General features: G+C 35.9%; 1 protein-coding gene across 2 annotated transcripts in view; it reads left to right on the top strand.

The window, feature by feature from the left end:
* LOC132703019 (cytochrome P450 306a1) overlaps window positions 1–14,568 on the top strand; it is a 246,945-nt gene that overhangs the window by 65,046 nt on the left and 167,331 nt on the right. The window lies entirely within an intron of this gene.

The following is a 14,568-nucleotide window of genomic DNA, read 5'->3' as shown; positions in this document are numbered from 1 at the left end:
CCAGTTCACTATCAGGTCGGAGATCAGGTTTGGAGGAAAAATAAAATTCTCTCCGACGCGTCGAAAAACCTCAATGCTAAACTTTGTCCAAAATTTATAGGCCCCTTCACGGTTAAGCGTAGAATAGGAGGTTGGACGTATGAGTTGACGAATAGTCAGGGTAGGTCGTCGGGTGTTTGGCATGTTAAAGATTTAAAACCTACTTATTTTGCTTCTGATGACGATTGATTTAGTTTTGGTGAACAACTGGTTTGGATTTACAATCTATTCTTCAGACAGTTGTTTTCGTGGGTTAGAGGTGGGTTACTTACTTATTAATAAGCACTGAAGTTTATGAATTTTCTGTCTCTAAACTTTTCAGTTGCTGTTTGAAGGCCGTACATCGATGCCTCACCAGTCTGTTATTCTTTTGACAGATTTGGTAAGCTTTTTTTATATACTAAATCATATTGAGAGTGTTGGAGAGTTATCACCAACAAGGTAGGGCTCCTGCGAGCTCTCACCTTTTCTTTCCCGATTAGTGTCTTTGGTCTTGTTATGCCAGGTTGATCTTGCGCGGCCGCGTGCGTCGGTTTCGCTTGGTGGTGGAGGTGTAATCCTGTGGGCTGTTGTGAGGGCTAATACACGAGACTTGTTTACCGCTGTAGTGACCTGTGCAATTTTAGCCTACTAGGTCGACTTAACATCGCGGTATATAGATTACCGACGGCCTAGTGTTACCACTCTAGTCTGGAGGTTTTCCCTTCTGCTTCCGGTGGATTCGTCGTTGCGCTGTTGTTGGGGATCACTTGGGTATAGCTAACCTCTTTTAATTTATTTTTTTTTTTCGGCTTCTTATACGGCTCTCTGGCCCAATGGGTGTCGTGCGGTTTCACTGCTGCGTCTCGCAAGTATGTGTTGGTGAGTGCGATGGATGTCTTTGGCGTGGAGCTTAGTATTGGGGGGCTCGAGATTGGCCCGAATGGTAGCTTCGGCGAGCCAATCAATTTATGGGAGGTCTCGGCTACTGGTATTCAAGTGGCCCGCCTTAGATGTGGTAATGTCTGATGTGCGACAGTAGTGGGTTAGGGATTAACCTGTCAAAATTATTCAGTTGGTATTAGTGGATGCGCAGGCTCCACTAGGTAGTGTCGAGCGCAACAAGAGTGCGCGCGATACTGCTGTTTCACTAGTTGTAAGTTCTTGTTTTTTTTCCTTCGTGCTTTACCGAGTTTTCGGGTGATATTGCTGCTCTTTTACTAATATTTAAGTTTTTTTTTCTTCGGGCGTTTCGGCAAGTTGTACGCTATTTTGCTGTTCTGGTGGAAGTCCATGTGTCGATCGGTGTTCACCTCTGACGGAGGAACGGGGGAGTGTGACGGTTTCATATTTCAATGGTAAAATTTAGCATTTTTAAAGTGAGAGTGCTGGCACATTTGCGAAGTAACGGGTTTATTTTATTAGTACCTTGTAGAATTAATTGTACTGTCCATTTCCTTCACCTTTTGCTGTTTGGCGAGTGCTTCTTAACAATTAAAATTCTTGTTTATTAGGTTCATATCGATTTTGCAATTTGAACACACGTTCTTTTGTAGACTCGGTTCCTTTAGTTTCGGACTTGTACTCCCCGGCCGATTGTGTTGCCGAACCATAAATATTTTATGCTGCAACGGCTGTGTGCGTGGCCCCTTGTTCGCTTGGTTTTCTCTTAAGTGACACCGGTTTACTGAGAGATACTAATGCAAAAAACAGAGTATTAGTTGCGCATTAGAAGGAGTCATAACCATTACCATCTGTCACCCTATGAGACTAGGGACCACATTTGCTTTTCATTGCTTCGGTATTCCTTGGCGAGCCTAGTAAACATTGTTTTGTTTCTTAACCTATTCTTCCTCGATTTTCTGTGACTGGCCGTCCGGTCGCCACCATGGATAGCGTTCGGGTAATTCGATCTCGTTGACGCAACCTCGATTCTTTGGCACGGGCCATACGGCCATCACCACAGATATAGTTCGGTTGTTCTTTCTACTGGCGGCGTACCGTCGACTAGGTTGGCAAGAGTGGCGTTTTCCCTCTAATTTTTTGTGCCCGTTTAGCCTTTTAATAAAACTGGTTGTCTGAATCGTCCGGCATTTTGTACGCTAGCTTTTGAAGCTTGGGGTTGTGGCAGATTTTCTTTTGTGTGACCGATTTCTTTTTGAGCCGGTAGTGCTACCCCAATAAGAGGGGGATATGTGAATTGGTCACTAATTTATGATTTCCCATACTTTTGGATCTATTTGGAGTTTGGAATGGGAATCTTCCTCAACGAGGGATTTTGAAAAGAATTGTCATTGCCCCATATTTCCAGAAAACCCTCGAATCGAGGTAAGTTACCTTTTGGAACCATTTCGCTACCTAATCAGTGTTCCTCAATTTATGCCGATTTTATTTTAGGGTTTTTTTTTCTAATTAGTATTGTACGTATTGTTGCTCCGTTTCCCGCAAACCTCCCACGTGGTTTCTTCTTTCACCGGAATACCAGACCAGACTTGGTGTCGTGCAGTGTATGCTGTCTCTTGGGTACATGTTTAGTTGTGGAGTTTCCCCTATCGAGCAGCCGGCTTTCCGGACGGACTTTGCTGGGTTAACTGAGACTGCCCACCTGCGGCTGTCTCATTGAGCCACCATTCCATCTTGGCTTGGTTCCCGGGATAGTGACAGACAGCTGTGTAACGTTCGGGACATCTTGAGGTTTGGGTAGCTTAAGTGGCCTGTTCTCTTCAAGAACGGTTTGCGGAACTTATAGCCTTAAATTATAGTGTCTTACATTCTTTTGCACCGCCAAAACTTGAAGGTGAGATTTGACACTCACACCTACCACCAGGTTGAAGGAAATAAATTATTGTTCGTGATTCACTTGTTTATTTCCTTTACGGGTTGGAACCTCGGGTTGATAAGTCTACCTTTTTCGAATCACGTGGCGCCTACCTACCACCTTCCGGGACTGACCGAGGTGCCCTTTACCGCCTTCCAACCTGGCTTTGGTTTAGTATATATATATATTTTTCCTTTTCTACTTTATTAATTTTTCTCGGTTGTTAATGAGCTAGCCTGGGCATTGTCTTACCTCACTATTAAATTACGAATTTAATTAATTAATGCGTTTCTTTTTCACGACCCTGAGATGGAGAGGTAAGAAAGTAAGTAGTAATGACGTCCACTTTTTCAGGTTTCTACCAAAAACCTAGCGTTAAACATTTTCGACAAATCGTCGAAGAAGCGGTTGACAGGTAATAATAAAAACTCGAACCGGATCGATCGTCTTTTAGCGGTAAAACGCATCGTGGTTCCTTTTAATTTTGCACTTTCTTTTTTTTTCAGCGCGGTGTTTTTTCGCGGAGCCACCGACTTCGTTTATTTTAAATTTTTCCGTTTCGTTAACGAGGGGGGTCAACAAACCGCGTCGAATGGCGAAATGTGCAAAAATCTCGAACCGGGGACGCTTAATGGCGATTATAATAACAAATGGCTCGCTCGTAGGTGTGTGGCAATTGAACAATTTATATGGTCATTGGCATTTTCGTGTGGATTTTTATGGTCGATTACGAAGTCCAAACTAAAGGTTACCCAAGAAACGCAGAGTGGAATTTGAATTATGATAATCGCTTCAAGTACCTCCGCGTTTTGATTCCAGCTCGGCTTATTTATTAAGTTGATATCTCGTAGCTATTTCGTAACGCATTATTTTTTTCAAATATACAGGCCATACATCTCAGAAATTATTAGACCCACATTTATGAAAATTTGTGTCGGGGGTTTCCAATTAGACTGCATCCAATTGTGACATAGGTTACGTTGCCACATTTCGATGAGTACGGGGCAAAACGACGTAAGCGCTAGTGAGTCAATTGCTGAGGAGAATAGAAAATCCGAAGTTTTCTGCGTAGCAGGTTTTTTCTTACCTGTTTTGATGATTATGTGATTAACTATATAAAGAAAACATTTTCTTCGTCATATAATAAAATTTGGTGCATAGGAATTTTTGTTATATGGCGTTTAAGTCTATTTTGCTTTAGCGCTTACGATCGGTTGTGCTTAAACCATACACTAAAAATTGTTGTTTATTATGGTTTATGAAAAGATTTACAAAAACTGTAGTAAATTTCCAACCAACAAATAAAATCGAAACTGGATTTTAATGTTAGGACTAATGTAAAAGCTAATGTTTTTTTATACGTTTTTTTTATTTATGACCCATGAACTTATTAAATTATATGAACACAAATACTTAAAATTATTTATTTTTAAGAACTTAAAAGTAAGTGATTAAATTCTTAGGTTAAATGTGAGCTGACAGTTATTTATTACTAAAAATAGGAACCATGTAGAAACTGAATTACCAACTATAAATATTTACTAGAACTAGAAACCTTTGGTAAAATATTTGCTTTTTGGAATATTTTTCTAAAAGCACGCTAAACCTGATTAACTCAACTGATTCGTACCAAGAGACAACACATCAGGAACAGTAATAAAATAGAACCAAAGTAACTAAAACAGCATTGGTAAAATCTGCGTAGTTTGGAAAGTTTTAAACATCTTCAATATCAGTAATAGTTTTTAAGGTTAGGTCCTGACTGTGATATTCAAGAGGAATAGTATTGATGGTGCATATTGCTTTTAAGTTTTCGAACTTTTTCTTGCTTATTGGAATTTGTGATGAATATCCTGCTTTTATTTCAGGTTTTTTTTTTTTGGCCTTTACTTCATCTCCTCCGTAATGATATCTTAAGAAAATATCATTTCTTTTTCTACTTTTTGCATTTCAAAAGTTGCTATAAGTTTCTCTGGATTATGCTCTGTGACTTTCTGTTCATTTAAAAATATGTACATAGTAAAAACTGCCGGCAAACTTGCTCTTTTTTATTCTTTCTTAAAACGTAATATTCATGGGTCAACACCCGTTTAAAATTTGGTTTTGACGTTCCTCTCCTTTCACTGAAGAAGATCTTGTAGCTGCCTAAAAATTAAAAACTTTCAACATGGACTTTTCTTTCTTGTTCAGCAAAGGTTTTACTTCTATTGTTACGCCCTTCCCCTAAGCAAGGAATTGGCTTTATCTTTTTTCTAACTTGATTTCCCCACGATAATCTTTATAAGCCTTTCCACTGGGCTTATTCATTCTTCTTTTTTCCTTATATTTTTTGTCTCGAATTTTTGCTTCGTCGCCTCCAATTAAAGTCCCAGATAAATTTATACAGGTGGAAGATTCACTTCCGAAAGCAAAAGATTCGGACTCGGATGCTAAGTAGCAGAAAATTTAGGCAACGGCAAAATTGGGTTGGCAATCAGTGTGCCGTTTTCGAAACTTGGAACGAAGTAATCCATGTCGTTGGAGGAGTTGTTAGGTATATTTGTTAAAAGGATCAAGTAGTGCTAAAAAGTCTTTTTTGGAAGACCGGTCTTCTTTAGCAGAATTGCTTGCATATTACTCAGTCTGATTTAGAGAAGAAGTTTCATCTGGAAATTTTGGAAATTCTTCAATACTTGTATAGCGATTCGACACTTTAAAAAGAGTGAAGGATTGTTCTGGAGAATGTGCGTCAAGTACCTGTTGGTCCTATAACAAGCAAAGTATCTTCAGAGCTCCAAATTTAAAACACTTGAATAAATCGAAAACACATTCTATAAACATTTCATAGTAATAATTGTGTACATTTCCTTATAAATAGTTTTATTATAGAAACTACGCAGCACTACAAAGTAAAGGAATTAAATGAGGATTCAAATTTACAATGTAAACTGTAGCTTATGCCTGAATGGAAATTCACACTTTTAATTTGGCATAACCGATACAAAATTAAACGAGATTTTCATAATTATTAAGGTTTTTATTTAAAAGAATAAATTATACTTTAATTCCTATACTTAAGAAATTAACTTATAACTTACCTTTTGTCTAACTGTTATTAACTAAATTTCACTGTTCACTGTTTGTCACGCAATGCAAAACTGGTACTTGTGTCACAAGTGCAGATTATAAAAATGTCGGTTACATCGTTTTGCCTTGTACTCGTCGATTTATGGTTTCTCAGTTTATCTACATACATACCCTGTACCCAAATTCAACCGTTTTTGTAGGAAGGACAAAAAACGAAAAAAATTAACATTTAATAAACTAGAATTTAATTTATGAACGAGATATTTAATGATCTCAACCAATTGGTACACTTGGTGAGCAGTCGTCGGCATGTCACATTAAAAGAATGGTAGCCCATAATCGCCATTATGTGAGAAACATTCGAATTTGTTATTTTTTTAATTTTCTTAGCTTAAACATTTACAAATACCGGACAGAGCGGCCAAAAACTAAAACGGACGATAAAGAGGTTCTCAATGTTTTATTATCAACTATAGATAATCCAAAAACTTTGACACAATTAGTTGATATCTCGTAGCTATTTCATAATGACTCGAAGGGAGGGTTAGATATATTCTACAGATTTTGGATTTAGCTTCAGTACATTTATTATCAAAATATTAAGACGCTTTTTGCGTAATTTAATGCGTGCAGTATGGTTTCACAATATGTGAAGAATGTATTTCAACCAAATTATTTTTATATTTTATATTATATTTTAAATTTTTGGCCTTTTTTGTAGGAAAAATTATATTTCATGAAAGTTATTCTTACGGATATAAGCTTTTTCAAAGCTCTTGCGGAATTAATACAGAATGTTTAGAAAATACGTGAAATGTCAAACTTGTGGTTTAAAAAAAAAATCGACATGAAAATTAAGGAACTGGATGTGTCATTTCTTAAGAACACCCTGTACCAGACCACCTAACTAAAATGATGGAGGATCAAAATGTTAAGGCACTTTCTGCAGCACTTGTAATGGACACGTTCGGTTCCACTTGAAGCAGACTTCTTACTTCTTCTGGAAAAAATCATCCATTTTTAGTTCAAGTTTGCTTTTGTCTGATTTACGTCGATAAATATACTTTAATTTATTTGATAAGCCAAAAATGGCAGGCGCTTTGGTCTGAAAATAAACTGTGTTACTCTTGTAAGTAGTCTGGTCTGGTCTATCTCAGCTGTAACAACTATATTTGTGTATTACTCAGACTGAAATTTATCATTTTTAAAAATGTCGACCAAATTTAAATCACATTGGCCTTAATTACGTTATTTCTAGCTTGGTATAGAAAACCAACGTAGGAAGTTTGTGGTTCAAAGGCATTAAAGGGAATCTTGACGTCCATGACTGTCATTTTTGTGTGGTTAAGCCAACTAAGCGTCTATCTTGTGGAATGCTTAAAAAAAATTACCCTGATCTTCCTTCAAGGTCAGGTCCCACACTACATGTTGAAAATTTTCCTGTGTTATCACGTTCCGATAGCTCTGCAATTCAAGCTTCACAAAGTTCAAAAGAATCCCGTACATTACTAAACTACACCAATAGTAGTGAATTCATAACGAAATCCCAAAGTTTAGTCCGAGACTTGAACCTATCCAAGAGTAAAATGGAAATTCTGGGTTCACGGACTAAAGCATTGGAACTTGCTCGAAGATGACGTAAAAATAACCGACCAAAGAGAGCACCCTAAAAGTTTTTCAAGTTTTTTCATAAAAGAATTGTTTGAGACAATTGTAATACCCTTCGTAGGATCTGACTGACGGTTTTTTATCGATAGTTCTCCAAACAGTTCAAAATCAGTTCTGCTTCACAAGACATTCTGTATTGTTGAAAGAAAGCTATGACAGCGTGATAATAATACTAGAAAAATTGAAATTTGTAGAATACTAGTGGATTTTAAAATACGCTTGTCATCTTTGCATGTGGGATAGCAGAGCAGATTCAGTGCATTATTAACAGCGTATATGGCCTAATCGAGTTGAATTTGATACTGGAAAACATAACGTAAAGTCGGAACCAATCGTACAGCTTCAAAATGTACTACTGATGTCACCATTACATTTATTACATTAAATTATCTAAAGTTATCTTAAGCTAAAGTTAAATGGGGAGTTTTCGTTGGACCACAAATAAAACAAATAATGAAAAATTATGACTTCACCAAAGTTCTTAGTACTTGTGAACAATGAGCATGGAAAAGTTTTGAAGCAGGAGTTGATGGATTCTTCAGAAATCGTGGAGCTGACAATAATAAACAATTAATTGAGAACATGCTTCAAGCCTTAAAATTATGGAGTGTAGAATGTCTTATAAACTTCATATGCGACATTCTCATTTAAACGAAGATGTGATGGACTTTGAACGGCGTTATCAAGGGCAGTACAACGAGAATATGATGGGAGATTACATTTTTATTACTTACGAATATAAATGAAAAACGTAAAATAGTCATTTTTAGAGGGTTATGGTTGTTTTACATTTATATCCCATTGTTTATTTCAAATTTTGAATATAACATTCACTGAATTAAAAAAAAAGTATCTTACTATAACTTAAAGTAAAACTGTAAAAAAACGTAAAATTTAGTGATTTTTGCAGAAGAACTGAAAAATTGCTCTAGTTTCTAGAAAAGCAAACTCGTTTTTAGTGTAAACGAAACTAAAATTTAACATGTAGGACTCAGACCCCAAAATCGTGTTGACCGGTGTTGTCAACAACGTATGCATTAAATCTTTCATAGCAGTCAGACTGCTGATTTTCCGTGTATGATGTTTCCTAAATGGTTTCGCTTCTCTATGAAGAGATTTTTGCGCCTCCTCTTAAAATTTGCCAATGGAGACTATGAAAGATATAATAATTTAAGAAGCATGCACTAAGATCTTATGCAATGGTACCAGTCTAAATATTGTGGCAGTCTCTACAGCATACTTGTGAAACATCTCAGGATCTATTCTGAATCCAGAGGATTAAAGAAAAACTTCCGGGTGGTGCTGTCGTCATTTGTCGTCCCGAACCCTTGTTTTGGAACTTCCACCAGAAGTCCGATTTCCTGTCTCAATTGTTCTTGAATTTTTTTCTATTCCTTCACTTCTTTTTCCTGACCTACCAAGTTCCTGTTTTCAAAGGATAAGAAATATGTAAGATACATTCCAAATTCAAAGCGCGGGGTTACTCGAGTATTTTTAAACTGGTTTCGAATAAGTTCATTTTTCTAGGTTTTGAACCACAAATATTGCAGTAGATCCAGTGCCAATAAGATAGGAACATACTTTTGAAGAATATTTACTGCTGCTGCTCTATTTATTGCAGTTGGATATAGGGACTGAATTTGTGATTTTAGTTTTTCAATCTCTGAACCAATTTTGTCCTTTCCTTCACAAACACAATTTTGACAGCGCGTCGATGATGGTCTGGAGTTATTCAGAATTAATCATCGCAATCAGATCCTCCTTCTGCTTCTATTCACCCTGTGTGGTAAATCTACCAAAACATACTTTTGTACCTCCAGAAGTCTTGTCATTATATATATATATATATATATATATATATATATATATATATATATATATATATATATATATATATATATATATATATATATATATATAACAAATTTTAGTTAATTGGGGTATCGGTCCTGATGAGGGCTCAAATAAAAGGCTTTTGTGCTACACCAAGCTTTCGAAAATGTTTATTTTCTTCTTCAGGGGCTACAATATGAAAGCGGCTCTTAGTTATTTAATACTAAAGTCTTCTAGTTAAAGTACTTACTGCTACAGTGCCATTATAGGCCAACACCAAACTCATCCGGATAACAGAAAGAATCAAATACGACCGTTAATTATTATAACCGAGGGCAGCCATCTAGACGAAATTGTTGTTACATTTTATTTAAACGAATTTTACTTCAAACGCAAAACGCAAATGATGGAAAGGTTTTATTAATATGACTACCGCCAGCCGTCCAGTTTTTTTTCCCTTATTTTTTTCCTTTTGTTACCTCCTTTTTGTTTACAAGGCACCTAATGTATAGAGGCTTGGGACTATTTTTCTAAATTATAATTACATTGTGACGACACTATTATCAGCAAACGCAATTCGATTGACGGTTGGTTGTAAAGTTAAGACATTAGAGTAGATCACACTGAGGCCATCAATGTCAGATCTTTTATTGACCGATTTCGGTTCCAAGAAGATCTCCACCATTTCCAAAATTGCTCTTTTGTTGTAGTTGCTTTCTTTATGGAGAATTTTTGTTTCAACAAAGTTAACATCGTGATCCATTTGGTTAGAGTGTGTTGCTAATGAACAGGTGTTCTTATTGAGTCTGCAATCACTCTTGTGTGACGTAATTCTATCCTTAAGTACTCGCGATGTCTGTCCTATGTATACCTGATCACACTGATTACAGGGGATGCTATAAATTACTTCTGAATTCTTTTGTACCTCATCCTTATCTTTTAGTTTGCTAAAGACACTCCCCAATGTTTTTGTTTGTTTATATGCTATCTTAATATTTGTTTGTGCTCTCAGAATTTTTGTGAGTGTGGTCGTTAATTCTTTAATGTATGGCAATGAAAAATAAAAACATCTCAGATCGTCCATTTCTGGGCTATCTGAGTGGACGACCGTGTTCCGCGGGTTTGGAGCTCTTAGTGGGGTCGTGCTATATAACAATTTTTTAGTTAACCTACTTGGGTATGAGTTGTTAATCAGCATGTCGTAAAGTTTATTAAGATTTTTTTGTCTTAGTGATGGGTGAGAAATCCTCTCTATTCGTGTCTTTAATGCTATGACCAAATTTATTTTTGTTTTCGTTGTATGGTAAGAGTGGAAATTCATATATCTCCCCGAACTGGTCGGTTTTATGTACCAATCTAATATAATTTTGTTATCGTTGTTCCGGATCACTTTAGTGTCCAGAAATGGTACGCTTTTATCAATTTCCTCCTCTACTGTAAATTGTATGTGTGCATCATAGCTGTTAAACACTGTGAGAGTTTCCCTCACGCAACTTTCAGGTATGGAAGTAATTATATCATCCACATATTTTTTCAGAAATGGTAACTGAAACGACAGCTTATCTACGCACACCTCAAGTAGGTCATCCATAACGTATTGAGCTAATATTGGAGAAATGATGGCACCCATCGGTGTACCTAATTTTTGTTTGTAAAATTCATTGTTAAATCTAAAATACGTTGTATCAAATACAAACTGAAGTATCTTTAGGAAACTAATTTGTGACAAATCAGTGTGGTTTCTAATTCTGTTCCAATGTTTTTTTATACTTTTTTCTACCAAATTATATGGAATATTACTAAATAAAGAGACGACATCCAAGCTCACAAGAACATACTTATTAGGTAATTGTTTGTCATTGATAAATGAAGAAAACTCAAATGAATCACCTGTGAAATAATCATTATTCTTATTATATGCTTTGGTTAAAACCTGAGTCAACAATGAAGCCAGTTTACTGTTCGGAGCATTAATTGATGAAATTATCGGTCTTAAGGACAATTGGGGTTTATGTATTTTGGGTAAGCCATAAAATTTAGGACAAGTTTGATTATATATATTTAAAGTTTTGGCTACCTCATTTGTTAATTGTTTTTGATCTTTTAATGATTTGACAAGTTTGTTAGCTTTTGTTGGTAAGTAGATGTAGGATCACATCTGAGACGCTCGTAATAGGTCCGATCCATCAGAATTTCGTTTGATTTTTGAATGTATGTATCTTTAGACATAATAACTGTCACATTCCCTTTATCGGCCCTAGAAACGACCAACTCAGCGTGATCCTTAAAAAATTTTTTTGTCTTTTTTAACAAAATGTCTATATAGCTACGCTTTGCCGGTTGTTTTAAAAAATTAGTCAATACATTAGTAAACTTAGCTCTTACAGTATTTTTTGCGTTCTCTGGTACAACTTTAATTATAGTTTCTACATCAGCAATTAAACGTTTGACTGAGATTTCATTGCATCTTGGTGGCACGGAAAATTTCGAACCTAAAGAGAGAAACCTCAAGACATCATCCGGGACCTCAACCTCTGAAATATTCTTAACCCAATTATCTTGTGTTTTGATTGTTAAGTGATGCTGTTGCGACTTCAAGTTTTGAAATTTGTTTATGTTCTTTTTTTTGATGGTTTTGAATTTTTTATCACATGACCCTTGTTGTCTTTTACCAAATTCGTCAACAACATCCCCCGGAATCAATGTCAAAACTTTCTCTCTTACTTGTTTCAGTGATTTTTCTATACGATTGATAGTTGAAATAGTGAGTGATATTTCTAAATTAATTAATTTGTTATTCAACCTGGTATTGAAATCCCGAATGCGGTCCCCCATATGTCCATCGGTCAAATCCAAAAGCATGCCCAAATTTCTGGTCCCGTCTGTAATGTGTCTCGGTATGATCCCTGTCTGTCTGCATTTGAGTAAGAATATCTTCCTGTTTCCAAACGATGATAGTTTGCTGCCGAGCCTGGCCCATTGTTTGAGTAGTGAAACTGCTTCGTTTCCATATCGAGCTTTTATTGATTGGAAAAACCCCATTCCTGTAAAATACACAAAACGGTAGTCGTGACCGGCTAGTTGAACAACAAATTTTAGTTAATTGGGGTATCGGTCCTGATGAGGGCTCAAATAAAAGGCTTTTGTGCTACACCAAGCTTTCGAAAATGTTTATTTTCTTCTTCAGGGGCTACAATATGAAAGCGGCTCTTAGTTATTTAATACTAAAGTCTTCTAGTTAAAGTACTTACTGCTACAGTGCCATTATAGGCCAACACCAAACTCATCCGGATAACAGAAAGAATCAAATACGACCGTTAATTATTATAACCGAGGGCAGCCATCTAGACGAAATTGTTGTTACATTTTATTTAAACGAATTTTACTTCAAACGCAAAACGCAAATGATGGAAAGGTTTTATTAATATGACTACCGCCAGCCGTCCAGTTTTTTTTCCCTTCTTTTTTTCCTTTTGTTACCTCCTTTTTGTTTACAAGGCACCTAATGTATAGAGGCTTGGGACTATTTTTCTAAATTATAATTACATTGTGACGACACTATTATCAGCAAACGCAATTCGATTGACGGTTGGTTGTAAAGTTAAGACATTAGAGTAGATCACACTGAGGCCATCAATGTCAGATCTTTTATTGACCGATTTCGGTTCCAAGAAGATCTCCACCATTTCCAAAATTGCTCTTTTGTTGTAGTTGCTTTCTTTATGGAGAATTTTTGTTTCAACAAAGTTAACATCGTGATCCATTTGGTTAGAGTGTGTTGCTAATGAACAGGTGTTCTTATTGAGTCTGCAATCACTCTTGTGTGACGTAATTCTATCCTTAAGTACTCGCGATGTCTGTCCTATGTATACCTGATCACACTGATTACAGGGGATGCTATAAATTACTTCTGAATTCTTTTGTACCTCATCCTTATCTTTTAGTTTGCTAAAGACACTCCCCAATGTTTTTGTTTGTTTATATGCTATCTTAATATTTGTTTGTGCTCTCAGAATTTTTGTGAGTGTGGTCGTTAATTCTTTAATGTATGGCAATGAAAAATAAAAACATCTCAGATCGTCCATTTCTGGGCTATCTGAGTGGACGACCGTGTTCCGCGGGTTTGGAGCTCTTAGTGGGGTCGTGCTATATAACAATTTTTTAGTTAACCTACTTGGGTATGAGTTGTTAATCAGCATGTCGTAAAGCTTATTAAGATTTTTTTGTCTTAGTGATGGGTGAGAAATCCTCTCTATTCGTGTCTTTAATGCTATGACCAAATTTATTTTTGTTTTCGTTGTATGGTAAGAGTGGAAATTCATATATCTCCCCGAACTGGTCGGTTTTATGTACCAATCTAATATAATTTTGTTATCGTTGTTCCGGATCACTTTAGTGTCCAGAAATGGTACGCTTTTATCAATTTCCTCCTCTACTGTAAATTGTATGTGTGCATCATAGCTGTTAAACACTGTGAGAGTTTCCCTCACGCAACTTTCAGGTATGGAAGTAATTATATCATCCACATATTTTTTCAGAAATGGTAACTGAAACGACAGCTTATCTACGCACACCTCAAGTAGGTCATCCATAACGTATTGAGCTAATATTGGAGAAATGATGGCACCCATCGGTGTACCTAATTTTTGTTTGTAAAATTCATTGTTAAATCTAAAATACGTTGTATCAAATACAAACTGAAGTATCTTTAGGAAACTAATTTGTGACAAATCAGTGTGGTTTCTAATTCTGTTCCAATGTTTTTTTATACTTTTTTCTACCAAATTATATGGAATATTACTAAATAAAGAGACGACATCCAAGCTCACAAGAACATACTTATTAGGTAATTGTTTGTCATTGATAAATGAAGAAAACTCAAATGAATCACCTGTGAAATAATCATTATTCTTATTATATGCTTTGGTTAAAACCTGAGTCAACAATGAAGCCAGTTTACTGTTCGGAGCATTAATTGATGAAATTATCGGTCTTAAGGACAATTGGGGTTTATGTATTTTGGGTAAGCCATAAAATTTAGGACAAGTTTGATTATATATATTTAAAGTTTTGGCTACCTCATTTGTTAATTGTTTTTGATCTTTTAATGATTTGACAAGTTTGTTAGCTTTTTGTTGGTAAGTAGATGTAGGATCACATCTGAG

This window comes from Cylas formicarius, unplaced genomic scaffold (genome assembly GCF_029955315.1).
Source record: "Cylas formicarius isolate icCylForm1 unplaced genomic scaffold, icCylForm1.1 PGA_scaffold_6__28_contigs__length_40554024, whole genome shotgun sequence".
NCBI lineage: Eukaryota > Metazoa > Arthropoda > Insecta > Coleoptera > Brentidae > Cylas > Cylas formicarius.
This window is presented reverse-complemented; position numbering and strand designations above follow the sequence as displayed.